The sequence below is a fragment of the Apodemus sylvaticus genome, chromosome 19 (assembly GCF_947179515.1).
Source record: "Apodemus sylvaticus chromosome 19, mApoSyl1.1, whole genome shotgun sequence".
NCBI classification, from domain to species: Eukaryota; Metazoa; Chordata; class Mammalia; order Rodentia; family Muridae; genus Apodemus; species Apodemus sylvaticus.
Genome location: NC_067490.1, coordinates 57,317,162 through 57,339,307, shown reverse-complemented (window position 1 = coordinate 57,339,307; position 22,146 = coordinate 57,317,162). Strand labels below are relative to the sequence as shown.

General features: G+C 36.0%; 1 pseudogene; it reads left to right on the top strand.

The window, feature by feature from the left end:
• The first annotated feature begins 19,568 nt into the window (after nt 1–19,568).
• LOC127670008 (olfactory receptor 2B11-like) lies at nt 19,569–20,506 on the top strand (annotated as a pseudogene).
• The last annotated feature ends 1,640 nt before the right edge of the window (nt 20,507–22,146 follow it).

Sequence of the window (22,146 nt, the reverse complement as noted above, 5' to 3'; positions counted from 1 at the left end):
CAGATCTTCTCAGTCCATCTGGGGCCTTAAGGTCATTAAACCTTTCATAAGTACTCTAGTGCTGAACCCCTAGCCTTAACTTAAACTGGAGTATCATTCTTGTTCAAACACTCTATTTGTGGATGATATAATAGTATACTTAAGTGACCCCAAAAATTCTACCAGAGAACTCCTACAGCTGGTAAATGTCTTCAGCAAAGTGGCTGGATATAAAATTAACTCAAACAAATTTGCAGTCGTCCCCTACTCAAACGATAAATGGATTGAGAAAGAAATGAGGGAAACAACACCCTTCACAATAGTCACAAATAATATAAAATATCTTGGAATGACTCTAACCAAACAAGTGAAAGATCAGGATGAAAAGAATTTCAAGTCTCTGAAGAAAGAAATCAAAGGAAACATGGAGTCATCTACCACAAACATAATGTTTCAAAAGTCTTCCAACTTCACAAATTCTAGTACTATTTAAACTGTCATTTTTGTTTATAATTATTGAGTTATCTTTATTTTCAGTAGGTCTTTATGTCGCTGTTACTTTAAGCATAAATACATAGTCTGTAGAGCCCTATAAAGTCCTGAAACTTAGCACATTTGTTCCCCATGAAAAAAACCCATAGGTAATAAACCTATGACTATTCAAGTTTGTTATAGCAAGCTCCAAAGGAATTACGTGTAATATAGGTGTGTTTTAATCGTGTGGGTTATTAATGTATGTTAATTATTAGCATAACATTATGTTAATTACATGTAACATATTTATCACCCTCAATTATTTATTTATTTATTTATTTATTTATTTATTTATTTATTTATTTGTCTATTTATTGATTGATTGATATAGGTTTTCATGTGTAGAGTATCTGGCTAGGAACTCAATATATACATCAATTTGACCTCCAACTCACAGAGATCCATCAGCTTCTGTCTTCTTAGTCCTAAAATTAAAGTGGCACCATTCTTGTTGGCACTGTACCCTAGATTCTTTAAATAACTTCTCTAGTAGTTTGAATAGAAATGATCTCCATAGGAGTGCCCTACCTGGGGATCCATCCTATCTGCAGACACCAAACCTTACACTATTGGTGTGGTCAAGAGGTGCTTTCTGGCAAGAACCTAGTGTGTCTGCTCCTTGGGAAGTCAGGCCAGCAACTGAACAATGCAGATATAGATGCTTAGGTCCATCAGACTGAGCTCAGGGACCCTATGGGGGAGCTAGCAGAAAAAAACTGGAGGAGCTGATGGGAGTTGCAACCTCAGAGGAAGAAAAACTAGACCACCAACCAAGGAGTATACAGGGAGGGATCCATGACTCCAGATATATATGTAGCAGAGGATGGATGGCCTTGCTTATCATCAGTGGTAGGGGAGGTAATTGGTCCTGTGGAGGTTTGATGCCCCAGCATAGAGAGATGCTGGAGTGATGGGTTGGAAGAGGGTGAGTGAGGGAGCACCTTCATGGAGGCAAAGGGGAGGGGAAAGAGGGTGGATGTGGGATAGGGGTGCTGTGGAGGGGTAATCAGGAAGTGGGATATCATTTGAGATGTAAACAAATGAAATGATTAATAAAAAAGGAAGGAAGGAAGGAAAAAAGAAAGAAAGAAAGAGAGAGAAAGAAAGAAAGAAAAAGAAAGAAAGAAAGAAAGAAAGAAAGAAAGAAAGAAAGAAAGAAAGAAGGAAAGAAAGGAGGAAGGAAGGGAGGGAGGGAGGGGAGAGGAAGGAAGGAAGGAGGGAAGGAAGGAAGGAAGGAAGGAAGGAAGGAAGGAAGGAAGGAAGGAAAGAAGGAAGGAAGGAAAGAAAGAAAAAAGGAAGGGTCCCCTACAGACTCATGTGTTTAAATGCTTGGCCCATGAGAATGGCGCTATTAGGAAGTGTAGCCTTGATGGAGGAAGTGTATCACTGTGAAGAAATGCCCAGTGAAGCAGTCTTCTTCTGCTGCCTTCGGACTAAAATGTATAACTCTCAGCTCCTTCTCCAACATCACCTGCTTACTGCCATGCTTCCCACAATGATGATAATGGATTAAACCTCTGAAACTGAAAGCCAGCCCCAATTAAATGTTTTACTTTGTAAGAGTTGCCTTGGCCATGGTGTCTCTTCACAGCAACTAAGCCCAAAGAAGACAACCTCCAAATAACTTATAATACACAATACAAAGTAAATAATAGTTATATTGTACTTTGATGAAAAAAAAATAAATGGAATTAGTCTCTGCAGAGTCATTACAGGTGTGATACTTTCCAGATAATTTCAGTCCAGTTGAATACACAGATCTGGAACCCATAGACACAGTGGACCAACAACATATACAAGTAGTAAAGGGCAGAATGATTTCCATAAATCGTTCAGAACAAGTGTACACGCTTTCTATACAAATTTTGTGAGAAATAATTTTAAAATTATAAAACTTAGAATTAATATATATGTAATAAATCCATATACCAAAGTTGATACCTTCATGAGTAAAACATGATGACAACTTAACATCACTGAATGCTTCTCTTACTTCTATGTTTATACTCTTTGTACTTGTGTCTACATGTGACTGTATGTGTGCTATATCTTAAAGTTTATTTTGCAACAACTTGTCCAAATATTGTTAAATTTTTCATCTTTTTTTGAGATTTTCTTTATTCGTGTTATATGTATGGGTAGTTTTCCTGCAGGTATACCATGTTAGTTCAGTTCTCACTGAGTCTAGAAGAGAGTAGCAGATACTCTGGAATTGGAGTTACAGATGTTTGCTGCTATGTAGGAAATGACAATTGAACACAGATTCACAAAAGCAGCCAGTTTTGTGAATGACTCTTAACCTTTGAGTCATTTTTCTCAGCCCTAAACCTTGTCAAATGTTAAGGTAAATTATTTTACAAACTTTGTTTATTAGTTCTTTGAGATTTTGTAAAATGTGCTTTTATTGTTTCCATTCCCTAACTCTTATCAGATCCAACCCTTTCCTTTCCCACCCAACTTTATGTCCTCTTTGAAAATAATAAAATAAAATAAATCCATTAATATCCATTAAGTCCATTTTGTGCTGCCCATATATTCTTGCTGTGTACTCTTTTACTAGAACATTGTTGGATTTCCAGAAGCAATAGTTTTAAAGAAGCCTGATTTTTTTCCCTTCTCCCAGCATTTACCAATTACCAGTATCTCCTTGGCTATGGATAAAACTTTGTTCCTGACTTCACTCTCCATACTGGGATTTTGTCTGACTTAGGTTTACTCAGGTCTTGTGTATGCTGTCATGACTATGAGTTCTTATATGTATATTTCTTCTATATCCAGAATACACTGCTTTCTTTTCATTATCTACCACCTCTAGCTCTTAAAATATTTCCACCAACATTTTCTACAATGTTCCCTAATCCTTAGGAGGAAGTATACAATATACATGTCCTATGTATGGTTGAATATTCTGCAGTCTCTTATTCTTTGTACATTAACTACTTGTGAGTCCCTAAGACGCACACAATATAAGCTTCTCTAATGAGGATTGAAAGATGAATTAATTTATGAGTATAAAAGTAAGTCATTAGCTTTTCCAGTCTGAGCCAGTACCCTGAGCAGACCTTGGGTGCTAGCTCTGTATTCAGTCCCACAACATCCAGAAGAAGCTTGATTCTCAGATTGTCTAACACGCCCAGGATCATAGGTGAGGAGGCTACAACATCTGCCCCAACACCAGGAGTAACTGGGCCCTGTAGGATCCAGCAACACAGGAACCCCCACCCAGCCAGTGGCACATGTTCCTTCCAGTCTGAGCCTGTACCCTGAGCACACCTTGGGCATTAGCCCAGCACCCATTCCCACAACACCCTGAAGAACTCAACTCTCAGGTTCTCTAACATGTCCAGGATCACAGGATCTCAAGAGCTTGGTCACAACAGAATTTCAGGATCCCAGAAGCATTTTGACTCCTAGGAGCTCTGATACACCAAGAATCTCAGAATCACAGGATCCCAGAATCACAGGATCCCAGAGGGAACTGGATTCTGAGGAGTGCTGACACAACTAGTGTCAGAGAGATAACCAGATGGCAAGAGGCAAACATAAACACATAAACAACAGAAACCAAGGTTACTTGGCATCATCAGAACACAGTTCTCCCACTATAGCAAGTCCTGAATGCACAATCACACCAGAAAAACAAGATTCAAATTTAAAATCACTTCTTATGATGATGATAATACAGGATTTTAAGGACATAAATAACTCACTTAAAGGAACACAGGAGAACACAGGTAAACAGGTAGAAGCCCTTAAAGAGGAAACACAAAAATCCCTTAAAGAATTACAGTAAAACACAACCAAACAGGTGAAGGAATTGAACAAAACCATCCTAGATCTAAAAATGGAAATACAAACAATAAATAAATCACAAAGGAAGACAACCCTGAAGATAGAAAACCTAGGAAAGAGATCAGGAATCATAGATGCAAGCATCACCAATGGAATACAAGAGATAAAAGACTCTCAGGTGCAAAAGATAACATAGAAAACATTGACACAACAGTCAAAGAAAATGCAAGAGCACCCATTCATAAAAGAAACTTTACTAAAGCTCAAAACACTCATTGAATTCCCCTCAATAAGAGTGTGAGACTTCCCAAGAAGTGCGGGAGACCCGGTGTGCACCCAGAGGCAGTCTGGAAGCTCTCAGCATGGCTTGTTCCTGTGGCCCACAGCTTGGGTCCCAGTCCTGAGGCCTCTGGCAGGAGCCCTCAGCTCCCTCCGCTTCAGGATCCAGATTAGCCTGGGCGACAACACTACATCTCCAGGTCCTGCAAGAGGAAAGAGGGGCTTCCGGGCGGCCAGCTGGGAGAAGTCGGTGTGCTCCAGTGAATCCAGTGGGCCCCAGCGGGAGCCTTCAGGTGTCTGATTCGGGATCTGAAGAGCCTGGGCAACAGCACCCTGTCTCCAGGCAGTGCAGGAGGTAAGCTGTGCACCAGAGGCCACCTGGGAAGGGGCAGCTTGCACTGGTGAGTCCAGCACTGACAAGACCAACTAACACCAGTGAGAACTAGATGGCAAAAGGCAAATGCAGGTATGTCACTAACAGAAATCAAGGCAATATGGCAACATCTGAACCCAATTCTCCTCTACCAGCATGTCCTGGATACCCTATCACACCAGTAAAACAAGATTTGGATTTAAAATCATTGGTCTTGATGCTGGTACAGGAACACATGAAGGACATACTTAAAGAAATTCAGGAGAAAATGGATCAAAAGTTAGAAGCCCTTGCAAGGGAAACACAAAAATCAATGAAAGAAATCCAGGAGAATACAAAAGCCAATAATGAGGAAACGCAAAAAACGCTTAAAGAAATACAGGAGAACTTTGGTCAATAGGCTGAGGTCATGAAAGAGGAAACACAAAAATCTCTTAAAGAATTACAGGAAAGCAGAAACAAGCAAGTGAAGGAGCTAAGCAAAACCATCCAGGATCTAAAATCAGAAGTAGAAACAACTAAGAAAACTCAAAGGGAGACAACTTTGGAGATAGAAAGCCTTGGGAAGAAATCAGGGGACAGAGATGCAAATATCAACAACAGAATACAAGTGATAGAAGAAAGAATCTCAGATGTTGAAGATTCCATAGAAACCATGGACTCAACAGTTAAAGAAAATGCAAAATGCAAAAAGCTGGTAACCCAAAATATCCAGGAAATCCAGGACACAATGAGAAGACCAAACCTAAGGATTATAGGCATAGATGAGAGTGAAGATTTACAACTTAAAGGGCCAGCAAATATCTTCAATAAAATTATGGAAGAAAACTTCCCTAACCTAAAGAGAGAGATGCCCATGAATATACAAGAAGCCTACAGAACTCCAAACAGACTGGACCAGAACAGAAATACTTCCTGTCACATAATAATCAAAACACCAAATGTTCTAAACAAAGAAAGAATATTAAAGGCAGTAAGAGAAAAAGGCCAAGTGACATATAAAGGAAGACCTATCAGAATCACAGCAGACTTTTCACCTGAGACTATGAAGGCTAGAAGGTCTGGGCAGATCTCATGCAGACTCTAAGAGAACACAAATGCCAGCCAAAACTACTATATCCAGCAAAACTCTCAATCACCGTAGATGGAGAAACTAAGATATTTCATGACAAAACCAAGTTTACCCAATATCTATCCACAAACCCAGCCCTACAAAGGATAATAGGAGGAAAACACCAATACAAGGAGGGAAACTTCACCCTGGAAAAAGCAAGATAGTAACCTTTCATCAAACCCAAAAGAAGTTAACCAATCAAATTTAAAAAATAACGTCAAAAATGATAGGAAGTAACAATCACTATTCCTTAATATCTCTTAACATCAATGGACTTAATGCCCCAATAAAAAGACACAGACTAACTGACCGGATACATAAACAGGACCCTACATTTTGCTGCTTACAGGAAATACACCTCAGGGTCAAAGACAAACACTACCTTAGAGTAAAAGGCTGGAAGACAATTTTACAAGCAAATGGTCTCAGGAAACAAGCTGGAGTAGCCATTTTAATATCAGATAAAATTGACGTTCAACCCAAAGTCATCCAAAGGGACTCTGAGGGACACTTCTTGCTGGTCAAAGGAAAAATACAAGAAGAACTCTCAATCCTGAACATCTATGCTCCAAATGCAAGGGCACCCTCTTTTGTAAAAGAAACTTTATTAAAACTCAAAGCACACATTGCACCTAACACAATAATTGTGGGTGACTTCAACACTGCACTTTCCTCAATGGACCGATCAGGAAAACAGAAACTAAACAGGGACACAATGAAACTAATTGAAGCTTTGGACCAATTAGATTTAACACATATATAGAGAACATTCTATCCTAAAACAAAAGAATATACTTTTTTCTCAGCACCTCATGGTACCTTCTCCAAGATCGACCATATAATTGGTCACAAGACAGACCTCAACAAATATAAGAAGATCGAACTAATCCCATGCTTCCTATCAGATCACTATGGAGTAATAGTCGTCTTCAATAGCAACAAAAACAACAGAAAACCCACATACACGTGGAAACTGAACAATATTCTACTCAATGATACCTTGGTCAAGGAAGAAATAAAGAAAGAAATTAAAGACTTTTTAGAACACAATGAAAATGAAGACACAACATACCCAACTCTATGGGACACAATGAAAGCAGGGCTAAGAGGAAAACTCATAGCCCTGAGTGCCTCCAAAAAGAAAATGGAGAGAGAATACATTACCAGCTTAATGACACCCCTGAAAGCCCTGGAACAAAAAGAAGCTATTTCACCCCGGAGGTGTAGAAGGCAGGAAATCATCAAACTCAGGGCTGAAATCAATCAAGTAGAAACAAAGAGAACCATACAAAGAATCAACAAAACCAGGAGCTGTTTCTTTGAGAAAATCAACAAGATAAATAAACCCTTAGCACAGAGAAAGTATCCAAATTAACAAACTTAGAAATGAAAAGGGAGATATAACAACGGAAACTGAGGAAATCCAAAAAATCATCAGATCCTACTACAAGAGCCTGTACTCAACACAACTGGAGAATCTGGAGGAAATGGACAATTTCCTTGACAGATACCAAATACCAAAATTAAATCAGGACCAACTAGATCATCTAAACAGTCTTATAACCCCTAAAGAACTCCAAAGCAAGAAATCTCCTCCTGATAAAGTAGCCTTACACAAAGTTCTCCAATCCTGTGGAGTTAAATTTGACTCTATCACAGTATCCAATAAAGCTTGTGTAAAAGGGGTTGTAGGGCCATTCTGAGCTACAGCTGCCTTTAATTCTTTTATCACTTTGAATTCTAATGTCTGATATTGTCTAATCCTATTCTCCTGGTCTGTGATCTCAAGGACAGGAAAAGCTAAGAGTTCTGACATATCCTGCCCTTCTCCACGAGCCTGGCTTATCGCTCTTTCTAGTGGAGACTGGCGCGTCTCAGGATCATCATTCTCTCTAGTATTTGATACCCTTTTTAGCTCCTGTAATTCATTAGTCAATTTCTGCAATTTAATTTCAAACTCCAACTTTTGTAACTGAATATCTCTCTGGATCTCGTCTCCTGCCATCAAAGTCATAGGCAGAGCAGATGGCACAATAGGGGCCCATTCTTCCCCATGAGATTCAGCTGTTCTCTTTTTGGGATGAGCTGCCTTTTTATAATTAGCGTTTTTGTAACTTAGGGTGGGGAGTCAAACCCTTTCCCTTTTGCCAGAAGCAGCCCTAGGATGCTGCGGGGCGCAAGTTTCTGAGCGAACTTTCCTATCCCATTTTTCCCTATCTATCTATCCTAAGCAGCTACTATGCTGGGTCAGCACAATTCTGCTTGCCTATCCGTATACTTCTGCACCCACAACAATAGTTTCAAAGGATAAAATTTTACACTAGCGCTAGCATTTAACTCCTATAGCTGTTTACCGTGTGGATACCATCTTCTTTCCACTTTTTCTGCGAAGCTTCGCCAGATAAGGTCACCTCAGGAAATTCTCCCGTATTAGGTCTGTCCCTGTTCAGGCGCCATTATGTAGCCGCTCACGGCCACATGTGAACTGGATACCTGGAAGAGAATTCTGGGGATAAATGGGAAGGGGACGAAAGAGAAATGAGTCAATACGACAGTTGCTGATAGAGACTGACTTTACTATTATTTAGTCAATATATATAGTCTTTAGAAAACCACCCTGCCCCCCAAATGGCCGCGAATTCCTTGGTTCTTCTTCTCAGCTGGTCGCCTGCTTCCAGTCATGCAGGTTTCTGCTGGTCTCCAGGTGAGACTGCTCTGAGGCAGCCTTGGTTGTTAAGGTGAAAGCAGCTGTATTGTTCCCAACAGATCAAGGGCCAGAGATAACACCAGGGGAAGGGTGGAGGCTGCTGGCCAGGAATGTCGCACCTTGAATAGGATGGGCTGAGAAGTCCAGCTAAATGCTGTGGGGGAAGGGACAGTTTGGGTTGCTTCTATTTACCTCTTCTATTTCCTTTGGGATAACAGGGCTGTTTAAATAGTTTACCTAAACTTTATTTAATATTGTTAAGAAGAATATGTCTAGAAAATCATCCATTTTGTTAAGACTATCCAATTGTGGAAGTATAGGCTAATGATTTTTTTTTTTTAATTTTTTCAGTGGCTGTTATGTCCCCCTTTTCATTTCTGATTTAGTTTATTTGGATACTGTCATTTTTGTCTTTCAATTAGTTTGTTCAAGGCTTTATTCATCTTGTTGATTTTCTCAAAGAACCAGCTCTTAGTTTTGTTGATCTTTTGTATTGTTATCTTTTTTTTTTTTTTTAGACTAGTATGATTTCTGCCTGGGTTTTGATTATTTCCTGCCATCTTATTTTCTGCACGTTTACATTTTCTTAGAGTGTTCAGAGGTACTTTCATTTTTTTATTAGATATATTCTTTATTTACATTTTAAATTATTTCCCCTTTCCTGGTTCCCCCCTCCCTGAAAGTCCCATAAGCCCTCTTCCTGCCTCCTGTTGCCCAATCAACCCCCTCCCGCTTTCCTGTCCTGGTATTCCCTTAGCCTGCTGCATTGAGCCTTTCCAGGACCAGGAACCTCTCCTTCCTTCCTTCTTGGGCATCATTTGATAAGTGAATTGTTTTGGGGTATTCTGAGCTTCTGGACTAATAATATCTACTTATCAGTGAATGCATACCATGTGTGTTCTTTTGTGATTGGGTTACCTCACTTAGATTATATTTTCCAGTTCCACCCATTTGCCTAAGAATATCATGAATTCATTGTTTTTAATAGCTGACAGTATTTCATAGAGTAAATATACCACATTTTCTGTATCCATTCTTCTATTGAGGATATACTTTTAAATTGTTAGTGTTTTCCTCTTAGTGCTGCTTTCATTAATTCCCACAAATTTAGGTATGTTCTGCCTTCATTTTCAATGATATCTGGAAAGTCTTTAATTTCTTTCTTTGTTTCTTTATTTCTTTACTCGTGACCCAGAGATCACTGAGTTAGAGAGTTCTTCAGTTTCAATGACTGTGTAGGTTTTCTCTTCTGGCCCTTCAACCTATTAGAGTCTCTGTTGAGATATTGAGTGTAATTCTGATTTGCCTTTGTATGATACCTGGACTTTTCCCTTGAAGGTTTTAATATTCTTTCTATGTTCTATAAATTTAGAGTTTTGATTATTATATGGTAAGTCGATTTTCTTTTCTGGTCCAATCTAATTGGTTTTCTGTATGCTTTTTGTATGTTTACAGGCACTTCTTTCTTTATATTGAGAATGTTTTTTTCTAAGATTTTGTTGAAAATATTTTTTCTGGTCCTTGGAACTGGGACTCTTCCCCACTTCTAAACCTATTATTCTTAGGTTAGTGCTTTTCATGACATCCCAGACTTCCCGGATGTTTTATGTCAGAAATTGTTGATTTAACATTTTTGACTGTTGTATTAATTTCTTATATTGTATATTCTACACCGAAGATTCCATCTTCTATCTCTTGTATTTTGTTGGTGATGTTTGTGTCTGTTGTTCCTGTTCTATTCCCTAGGTTTTCCATCTCCAGGATTCTCTCAGTTTGTGTTTTCTTTATTGCTTCTATTTTCATTTTCAGGTCTTGAGCAGTTTTATTTCTTTCATTCTCATGTTTTATTATATTTTTCTGTATTTATTTCAGGGATTTATTTGTATCCTCTTTAAATCTAACCTGTTAGATTGTGTTTTCCTGTATTTTTTAAACAATTTATTAATTTCCTTCTTAAAACCCTCTATCATTTTTATAAGATTGGATTTATGATTATTTTCTTGTGCTTTGGTTGTTAGGATATCCAGGGCTTGCTGTAGTAGGATAGCTCTGCTCTGAAGGTGCCATACTCTCTTTGCTTTTGTGGATTGTGTTCTTATGCTGGTCTTTAGCAATCTACTTGTCCTTGGATATTCCTATTGTAGCAAGTATTAGGAGGGGGCATAACCTTGATGATCCTGGTGTGGCCAACCTTGTTTGGGTATCTTTGGGCTGGACAATGGAACTCAGGGGACAGTGCAAGTCTTCCAGCAGTTAGTTATGCCCCTGGAGACATGGTTGTAAGGGGAGTAGGGTGGAGAAGGCAAGCAGAGAGGTGGTGGAACAATGAATCTCCAGAGGATATTACACTTCTCTGGACAGCTGGGCATGCCCCCAGAGGACTATGGCAAGGGGACAAGGGAATGGGTTCAGGGTAAAACTACAACCTCTATGGTTCTGTATAAGCAGGTGTGATGAAGGTGGGTGGAGAGGGGTCAGGACAATGAAGATCTTGGGGGCAGCAGTCCACAAAACGCAGCTGGGAATGCCACAGAGGACTAAAGGTGGGTACAGGGGAATGGTTGCATAGGAGAAATATATGTTTCCACATCAGCACGTTTGATCACGACATGCTTTTCATTCATTCATTCATTCACTCACGAAACTTTTTTTTTTTTTTTTTTTGGTTTTTTCAAGACAGGGTTTCTCTGTATTGCCATGGCTATCCTGGAACTCACTCAGTAGACCAGGTTGGCCTCAAACTCAGAAATCCGCCTGCCTCTGCCTCCCAGCGTGCTGGGATTACAGGCGTGCGCCACCACCACCCGGCTGAAACTTTTTAATATAACAAAATCAAGTATAAGATTAAAACAAATATTATCACATTAAAGTTGAGCAAGTCAAACCAACAGAAAGAAAACAGCCCAAGAGAAGACATGAGAATCAGGGACCTACTTGTTCACATACAGAGGAATCTCATAAAAATACTGAACCAGGGGTAGTAATACATAAGCAAAGAACCTGGAACATATCCATGAGAGACCTCTCAATGCTGCATCAGTCTCTGTGAGTTTAGATAAGCTTTTCTCATGTTGATTTAGAAGGCCTTGTTTACTTGGTATCATCCATTCCTCTACCTCTTAAATGCTTTCTGCCACAATTTCCATGGTGTTTCCTTAGCTCTGAGGTGAGAAAGTTGATAAAAACCTCACATTTAGGGCTGAGTGTTGCAAAGTCTTTTTCTCTGTATATAGTGTCTGTCTGTAAGTCTCTATATGTGTTTCCATCTGCTGCAGGAAGAAGATTCTCTGACGATGGCTGAGCAAGGCAGTCATTTATGAGTATAGTAAAATATCATTAGGAATCATTTTCTCACTACATATTGTTTATTTTTTGAAACTAGTATTATCTGATTTATCCTAAGTCTCTGGGTTATCTTCTCTCTATTTCTTATTCACTCAAGCAATGTTGGATATGGGATGCATCGCATGAGATGATTCTTAAGGTAAATCAATCATTGGTTGATTACTCTCACAAGTTTTGTGACATTATTGCCCTGGCATATCTTGCAGGCAGTATACAATTGTAGATGAAAGATTTCTGTCTGGCTTGGTGTTTACATTTCTCTTAGTCTTGGCAATAGCCTGAATTATAACTTCAATTGTTTCAAAACTATATGAACTATTCTAAGAATGAGTGAAAGTACTTAAATTCTTATATAAATGCCAAAGACTTGTTTACTCATATATTGCTTAATTTACTTATTTTAATTATAATCTATGTAATACTTATATAAAGTGTTTTGTGAGTTTCAATGTGTTTACTTTCTGTCTAAAAACAGAAGATATCTCCCAACCTCTGTTTAGTATCTGCTAATTGTACCTAAGAAACATTTCCACTGAGAGTACTTTCCCAAGGAATTTTCTGTGCTAACACACCTGTGAGAGGGATAAATGAATGGTCTGATTGAAAACAATGCCTCCAATATTTGAGGCAACATACAGCACGTATATAGTAGTATACTCACAAACTATGTTTGATACTTTCTACTACTGGCTGTCTGCTGTAAGTTCTATGGCTCTTGTGTCAACTATAAAGTAAGTTATGAAATAAATGATTGACTGTATATATGGATAACACTTTCTGTTCTCTCTAAAATCAAAAAGATGGAAATGAATCTTTATATTATTCCACTCCAGTGAAAAATATAAAAACAAGGTAAGTTAAATAACACTTTATTTCAAAAGGCATGAGATCTCAGAGAAGGTAGAAACATCTATGGATACTTGTATCTATTATATACATGAATGTCATACAATATTTTACCTCAGGAAATCTCTAAAATTAGAAATACTTTGTTCAGTAGTTTTAGAAACAAGTAATTTCCTCTTTGAATTTCTTCTCAGCCTCTTTATCTTAAATTTATATAAACTTGAGCATGTAGAGTTTTTGACATATGCTGGATATTTGAATGAAGTGTTAAGTCTTTATTTAAATGTAAAAGTAAACCATAGGAATCAGTTTTGAGTAAATACTCAAAGTTGCTATGATAAATTATCCATATGGGTGGGTATGTGTGTGTGTGTGTGTGTGTGTGTGAGAGAGAGAGAGAGAGAGAGAGAGAGAGAGAGAGAGAGAGACAGACAGGCAGACAGACAGGCAGGCAGACAGACAGAGAGAGACAAAGACTTAGATTTCATTTATAGGTTTTAGGGTCAGACAAAGAAGTATTAATGTATTTGGTCTTTAATTCTTTATATATCTAATAAATGTCATAAGTTAAATTAAATAGCATTTGATGAAAACTAAGTATGACTGAGAGACACCACAATAAACAAATGAGCTGATGTTTGAAGATCCCAAGATAAATGCAGCCTAAAAATCATTAAAATGACTAAATCTTGTAAAAAAAAATAGATCTCTGTAGTGATATGAAATAAAAACTTACTTAAAGCAGAAAATACAAAATAGATACAATAACAAGCAAAATTAAATGACTATGAACATGAAATGTAAAGGATGGAATATCACGATATAATTAAAGAGCATAGATATATTTCAGATCAAAGCACAAGTCAGGAGTATCTGTGTAATTGCTAAATAAATATCAAGATAAATTAAATGGCCAAGAATTATTCCTGCATTTGTCAAGTCAAAACTAAGCTTATACAATATGAACAACATTTGTATAATACAAAATAAATTAGGATGTCAACAGAGGAGTAGAGGGGTCACCACTCTTGTATTCCATTATAGTAAATTCTAGGATAATTTCTAAGATTAAATGCCCTTTTAAAGGCTCTAAGAACAGTCAATGGCTGACCAAATTAAATGTGAATATAAAAATGCTAAATAAATAAACAATATACATCTTACATTGTAATTGATAATATGTAAAAACTGAAATTATTAAAATTCTGTTTTAAACAAAGTGAAATTCTTTGTATGTGGGCAGGTTTGTGTGTGAGTGTGAGAGGGGGGAGAGAGAGGGAGTGGGAGAGAAAGAGACTATGTGTATGCACATGTGGAAGACAAACGGCAAACTCTAATGTTCTTTAAAAGCTGCATACCTTGCTTTGTGATCTAGAGTCTCTCGTTGACTTGGGGTTTAACAATTAGCCTGGTGTGGCTGGCTAGAAAGTTACAGGGATCTATGTTTTACTCTACTACCCCACTGCTGAGATTACAAGTACACATCATTACACACAGCTTGTTTGAACAAATGTACTGTGTACTGAACTTGAATCCTAACTCTGATTGCCTGACCAGCTCTTACTGAGCTATCTCCCAGCCCATTGTAATTATTTCACATTCCATTTTCAATTGCACTACCAATTAGGTCAAGATTTGTTTCTGAATTCAAATTGTTTTAAAATAGCATCATTAATGATGTCAGCTAAATGAAGTATGAAGGTGTCACCCTCATTCATGAAACACACATAGTGCTGTTATTTTACAATTCCAGATAATTTTATTAAGTTTTTATCTATAAAGAATATCAGAACCAAGTGGCATAGTAACACAGGGTGTTGGGACATAGATTAGACAATTAAAAATTTCTGTATTGTTCTCTTTCAGGTGTGACACACATTTCATAATAGCCTAAATCTTCTATCAGGTGGAACTATTCAAGTGAAGAGATAAGATACTGTGGAAGTGACAAAATAATTTACTAATTCAACTACTAAAATTAATAAAATAATGATTTATTAATCAGTTGCTTGTCTTATACTACTAGATCACATTCTTAAGATACCAAAAGACAGATTTTACTTTCTCTTCTTCATGAAATTGGCAAAAGTGACTTGTCATCACAAACCTGTTGATAACTAAACTGCGAATGATTTCTTTCAGTTTTGTGCTAGTCTATCAAGAATATGACAGTAATTTTATCTAATTACTAATTACCCTGTATGCTGAATAAACTCTAATAAACTTTTAATCTCCCTAATCCATTTTCCATCCACCTCCAAATGAAATATCAGATGCTATATTTAGATAGTTAGCTATTTATTACTATATTCTCTGCTAATAATTAGAAAGGCCTAAATATTAAAATAATTAATGTCTTAAATGACATGGTAAGCTATTGAAGTTATAAATTCCTAATTTCAAGAGTCCATATAAAACACATGTTTGTTTTCAAAACTTCTCGGTACTTGAGATGCTAATTATTTTCCTGATGCCAATGAACTACAGTTAAAAAATGTATTTGAAGTTTGTTGAATTGGCCACGGGGAACTGTACTAACTCCTTCTTCATCAGAGTATATCAACTTGTAAATTAGACATTTCAATATGACATTCCATATAACTTTGGTTATATCTATCCTCTCTATAGGTTTTCCTAAGTCCTCCTCCTTCCCTCCTGTATGATGAAGTTCTCTCTTTATTGTCATATGCTTTTTTACTATAGTGTACACATCTTAAAAATAATACATTGTTTGTATTTATAAAACTGGCTTTTGTTCACACAACACAAACATTCTAGCTCCATGAATTTCCTATAATGATATAATCTTTTTCTCTGATACTAAGCAAAATTTTTGTATAAATCTTCAATTCTCTTTTATCGGTGTAAATTTTTGCTTTTGAGCCAGTGCCATTCAGTTTTTGTCACTATAAATTATGCTGGTAGTTTAAAGCAGTTATTGTAGCATCTCTATTGTTGCTCCTTTTGATTAGGAATGCTGTGGCTATTCAAATTATTTCATTTTCCACATGAATTTGGAGACTTCTACTTCTATTCCTGCGAAAATTATCATTGGAACTTAATGGGTATTGTATTGAATTTGTATATTGCTTTTGACAATACACCACTTTAATACCATAAATTCTGCTGATCTGACAAACATGAAAATACTCCCTACCTTTTACTGTATTCTAAAGTGTCTTTCTTCACTTCTTGAAGTTTCTATTGTAAAGGTCTTTAATTTCTTTGATTAAGTTTACATCTAGATAATTATTTGAATGTTCTCGTCATTTTTGCTTAATTTTTTGTAAATTTCCTGATTTCTTTGATTTTTTTTAATAGAAAACCTAATGTGGAGAACGTCACATAGACATAGTATTCCACCTTTAATTTTAGTTTTGAGATGGGATCACCAGAAATTTCTGACTAGGGATAATAGCTATATTGACCAGTCTAAGTTTGATTGGGAGACTATTTCTCACTGAAAAAAATAAAAGAATGATCAAGAATGATTTCCTATAGCAAACCTTGTCTTCCACACTCACACACCTGTGCTGTATACTCTTACATGCATCTACACATATTTGAACATCTCTTTATGTACACACAAAGTAGGAGGGTGTTGAAAAATAAAACAAGGAAAAGTTAATATTTTCTGCATGTTCAGATTGCATTGTTCTACATTTTATTGTGTTTATCATATATAAGAATTTTCTGGTAAAAATCTTTAGAGCTTTATAATTATGGGATTCTGTTATGTGAAAAAATAGTTTGATTATATTCTATTTCTCATTTGTATACTGTTTTGCACTATCTTTTCTTTACTGATCAGGCCAAGATTTCAATCACAATGTTCAATGTTACAGAATAAATGTCTTCCTTTACATCTTGTATTATAGAAGATGCTTTCAGATTTTCCAGGTTTAGTATAATATTGTCTACATATTTGCCATATTATAGCTTTTTTATTAAGTTGAGGTAAGGTATAGTATTTTTGGTGCTTCTTTTCACTTGTATTACTAAGAGACATTATATTTTTGTTAAAATAATTGTATGCATTTATTGAGATAATGATGTGATTCCTACCCTTTATTTGTGCATATATGTCATGTTATATTGATTGGTTTATATGTTGAACCATCTTAAGTTTCCTACAGTGAATCCTACTTGATCATGATGTTTGTATTTCCTCCTTTTTGCTTTGTTCTGAGCCTGTTTGAGTCCCAGGGTATTGCTAGATTCACATAATACATGTTTTACACTTCTTTCATTTCTCCTTACTTAAATACTTTGAAGAGCATTGGAAATGGTTCGTCTCTTAAGATCTGTAGGAATTTATCAATAAATCAATTCAGTCTTGATCTCTGTTATATTGGCAGATTTACTGTTTTAGTCTCATTTTTATTGACCACTTTAGTTTTTCATTTTGAATCTTGCCTCAGCTTTATCTGTTTATAGATGTGCTTTGAATTTCTTATAGATTTTTCAAATTAATAGGAGATTACATTTTTTCAAAGCATTCCCTAATAGTGCTCTGAATTTCAGTGATAGCTGTTACAATACCACTTTCTTTATCTTAAGCAATTTATGTTGAAGAACTATCAAATTTAGTAGAAAAGACTAAAAACTAGGGTATAAATGCTTGAAAACAGAGAGACCAAAATAAAGAGTCAATAAAACAGTGTTGGAACATTGAAAATATGCACTACACTGTCAAAACCTTGGCCAAACTAACTGAAAGAAAGACTAAAGACACAAATTAATTTGATTGTTTGGCCAAGGTTTTGACAGTATACAACATATTTTCAATGTTTCAGCTCTGTTTTATCTACCCTTTATATTGTTTTCTCTGTTTCAAAGCATTTCTGCCTTATTTTTATTCCTTTTCTTCTAATAATTTTGATATTTGTAGTTCTTGTTTACTTAAACCCTGTATTACCTTAATAGATAATTTATTTAGAGCACATTTGTATTTGTTTAAATGCAGACCAACAACAGCTATAATCTCATAACAGCTTTCATTCTGTCCCTTTGGCTAATGTTATATTGTATTTGTTTTTTCATGTAACTTTAGGGAAAAATTGATTTACTTCCTATATTCTTCAATGATAACCCTCATCATTTAAAAATACATTTAGTTACTATGTTTTATACAATTTCTGCAGGTTCTATATCTGTTAATCTATACTTTATTCCATATAATCTACTAAGATACAAGAGATTAATTCATTTATTATTTATTTACATTCCCCTGAGTAGTGGTGCATGTCTTTGGTCCCAATATTCACGAGGCAGAAGCAGGCAGATCTCTGAGTTTTATGCCAGCCAGGTCTACAAAGAAAGGTCCAAAATATCCAGGGTTATACTGAGAACCCTGTCTTAGTGGGGTGGGGGTGGGGAAACAAAAATAAACAAACAACAAAAGACATGATTATTTTATGTTTGATTTAATTAGAATGTGCCATTAGTGGTTATTTGCTTGTTTTTCTGCTTCTTTTTTGTTTTGTCTTGTTTGCCTGAATGATCTATTATTGATAAGGTAGTAAACTACTTATACGTTAGAATTTGTTCATCTATTTTGCTTTAGTACTCTTTAGTGAAATTGGATATGCTAACGTTTCTTGTATGGTTCATTCTTCATACATTTTAGGCACTCCTGTTGGATAGTTTCTTTTATTAATACTAAGGTATCCTTTTTATAACCAATACTGTTTGCTTTTAGAATCCTTTTTTCTTGTAATTTCACTTTTGTTCACTTTACAAATGAGATGTGTTTGTTTGTTTGTTTGTTTGTTACATGCTATGAGTAATTGCTTCCTATATCTCATTTCAGTCTGGTAGTCTCTGCCTTTTAATTAGAAGATTGAGATTATTAATTCTTACTTAATTCTGAAAGGTATGTATGTTTTCCTATTATGTATGCTTGTTTCTTCTGTAATCTTTATAATAATATTTATTATCTTTCCACTGAGATGCATTCTTTTCTATACATTCACAGTCATTGGTGTTTTGTTGTTTTTGTTTGCTTGTTTGTTTGAATCTGTGGGTAGAATTCTTGAAAGAATCTTCTGTAGCACTGGCATCATGATCAGACATTTCTTTAGTGTTTACCATGGAATTTTTGTACTTTACTTATGAGGCATAATTAACTACTCTGGGCAAAGTAATCTAATATGACAGAAATTTTCATTAAGGAACTGAATTACAATATGCCATACTCTTGAATTTTAGAGTTTATATTATTAAAGGTACAGTTTGTCTTTTAATTTTTCATATTGTTTAATTCATGCCTATGTGTACTCATGGGGGGGGTGTCCACACAAGTACAGAAATGGGTATTTTATTCTCTGGAGCTGGTGATGCAGATAGTTGTGCTACACTCATCATGGTACTGGGAATACATGCTTGGTTTTCTAGAAAAACAAACAGTGAGTACTCTTAAGTACTGAGTAATCTCTCCAAATCCCAACAACAAAAACCAACTACTGTATTTTATGCATTTATTTTTGCATGTGTCTGGCACTCCTCTCAGTTTTCAATATTTATTCTTTATTTTATGTATCTATTGTTTTAAATTAACATGGCACTTCTAAACTGTAGGTAAAATAAATCAAAGGAGAATGGCTGTAACCAATGAAAGCCACCCAAAAGAATTCATCCTAATGGGCTTTGCTGACCATCCTTGGCTGGAACTCCCTCTCTTTGTTACTCTTCTCATAACATACCCCATGGCTTTGATGGGGAACATCGCCATCATTCTAGTGTCCACCTTAGACCCTCGTCTCCATAGCCCCATGTATTTTTTCCTCACAAATCTCTCCTTTCTGGACATGTGCTACACCACAAGCATTGTGCCTCAGATACTGTTTAACCTGGGAAGCTCCATAAAAACCATTAGTTACATCGGATGTGTTGTTCAACTTTATGTCTTTCACATAATGGGAGGCACAGAATGTCTGCTTTTGGCTATTATGTCCTTTGATCGATATGTGGCTATCTGCAGACCTCTCCACTACACCCTCATCATGAATCAGCAAGTGTGCATTTTGTCAGTATCTATCATGTGGTTGACTGGAGTCATCTTTGGTTTTCCTAGGCTACATTTACATTACAATTGCCATTATGTGGCACAAATAAATTGGATCATTTATTGTGTGAAATCCCAGTCCTTATAAAAACTGCCTGTGGTGAAAAGGAATTTAATGAGCTAGCACTTTCTGTGGTATGCATTTTTATACTGATTGTTCCTCTGTGCTTAATTCTTGCTTCTTATGTTAATATTGGATGTGCAGTACTCAGAATTAAATCTTCTGAAGGAAGGAGAAAAGCCTTTGGGACATGTTCTTCTCATCTCATTGTAGTTTCTTTATTTTATGGACCAGGCATTAGCATGTACCTTCAGCCTTCTTCATCCATCACAAGGGACCAACCCAAGTTCATGGCTCTCTTTTATGCAGTGATAACTCCTACACTGAATCCCTTCATCTATACCCTAAGAAACAAGGATGTAAAGGGTGCCTTAAAAAAGCTACTGAGAAGCATTTTTACTTCAAAGTGAAAGCTCTTTGGTATCAAATTAAATAAATTAATAATTGTAGTAATTTTACCTTGGGTTCTCTAATAACAGTCATATATTCCAGAGCCACAGAATATAAGCTTCTTGCCAGACTTTTCTCATTTCTAGTATTACAGCATTGTGAGTTTTATTTATAAATTAGGATGAAGTGTTTGATGTTTAGTTTTTAATGATATATTAAAATATACAGACAAATACTAAGTATAAATGTTTAATTCTTTTTAAAACATTACCAGTATAAGTCTTGAGAAAAAAGAAAATGACATTACTAATGAAAAACAGTCTGGAAGCATTTCTGAGACTACACTGGGACATTTAGACATGCCTTTAACACAAATCAATAAGGGAAAAGCAGTTTTCTAATGTGAAACAAGTGAAATTAAATCAATAAACAATGAGTATATTTTCAATGAAGCTTATTTTAGAGGCAAATGATATTCAAAATATGTTCCATTACAAATTGAATTTCTACAGTTTAGTTGTCAAAAATCTATACCCCCAAACTTAAAACTGTCATATAAAATTCTTTATAATTCATTAAATGAAATTTATTAATTTGATGTTGAAACTTTGTTATTTAATAAGCCATTGTTGGTAGAACATGTGTCAACTCTTTGTTACATAGATGTGATCAGGAAAGAGAGAGAAAGCAAGACAGAGAGGAAGAGAAGGAATTAAAGAAAGGAACTGTATCTCGAGGCTCATCTCCCAGTAACCCACTTTCTCCATCTAGGCCCCACCCACCAAGTTCAACTTTCCAAAGAGTAACATCAACTGTGTCCCAAATATCTAATCACATGGGTCATAGGACAGGCATTTTACACCAAGCCATATCATAAGGGAATCTTCATTAGAATAAAGTCAGATTTCTCAGCATAAATACATTATAGTAGAGAATAAAAGAGAACAGAAAAAAGTGTTCATAGTCCTTAGAAGAAAACAGCTACAAGCTAAATATATTGTATACAGGAAATCTATCCTTCAGAATTAAAAGGGCAGTAAAACATTGTTCAAACAAAAACAAAAAAAAATACAAAAATACAAAAACAGGGAAAGCACACCATCAAATCCCTATAATAATCAATAAGAAATCTTGCATGAAAAACAAAAGGATGATAGCCACTACTACAAAATCACATACAAAAATATATAGAAGTAGGTTGAATAAATTGAAAAAAGAAGACATAATATAATCAAACTGTTGGGGTTCAAGAGTTACTGCAGAAACCACAGGAACACCAATCTCAGTCAGAGAAGGATGGGATATTGAATGCACAGACTAAAACTGATCAGAGAGCCACAGTGCTCAGAATTAGGGTACTGAACTAAGATGATGAATATTTCTCATGGCCAGGTTATAAAAGAAAAACCTGGTGAGAGCTGTGTGCTTGTACAGGAAGTGCTGCCTGGTGGTTGACTCTGATCCAAGCTATTTTTAGCCAGCTAGACAGAACATTTCTCACTGACCTATATTCTGATTGTCCTAAGTGGAGCTTACAGTTGGGGAATTTCTTAAGATTAACAAAGCTCAGAACCTACAGAATATCACAGAGTATGAAGTCAGCATGACCCTATTCTGAGGCTAGTTATTTTTCTGTGTCATTAACTGGCAGGCACATTAC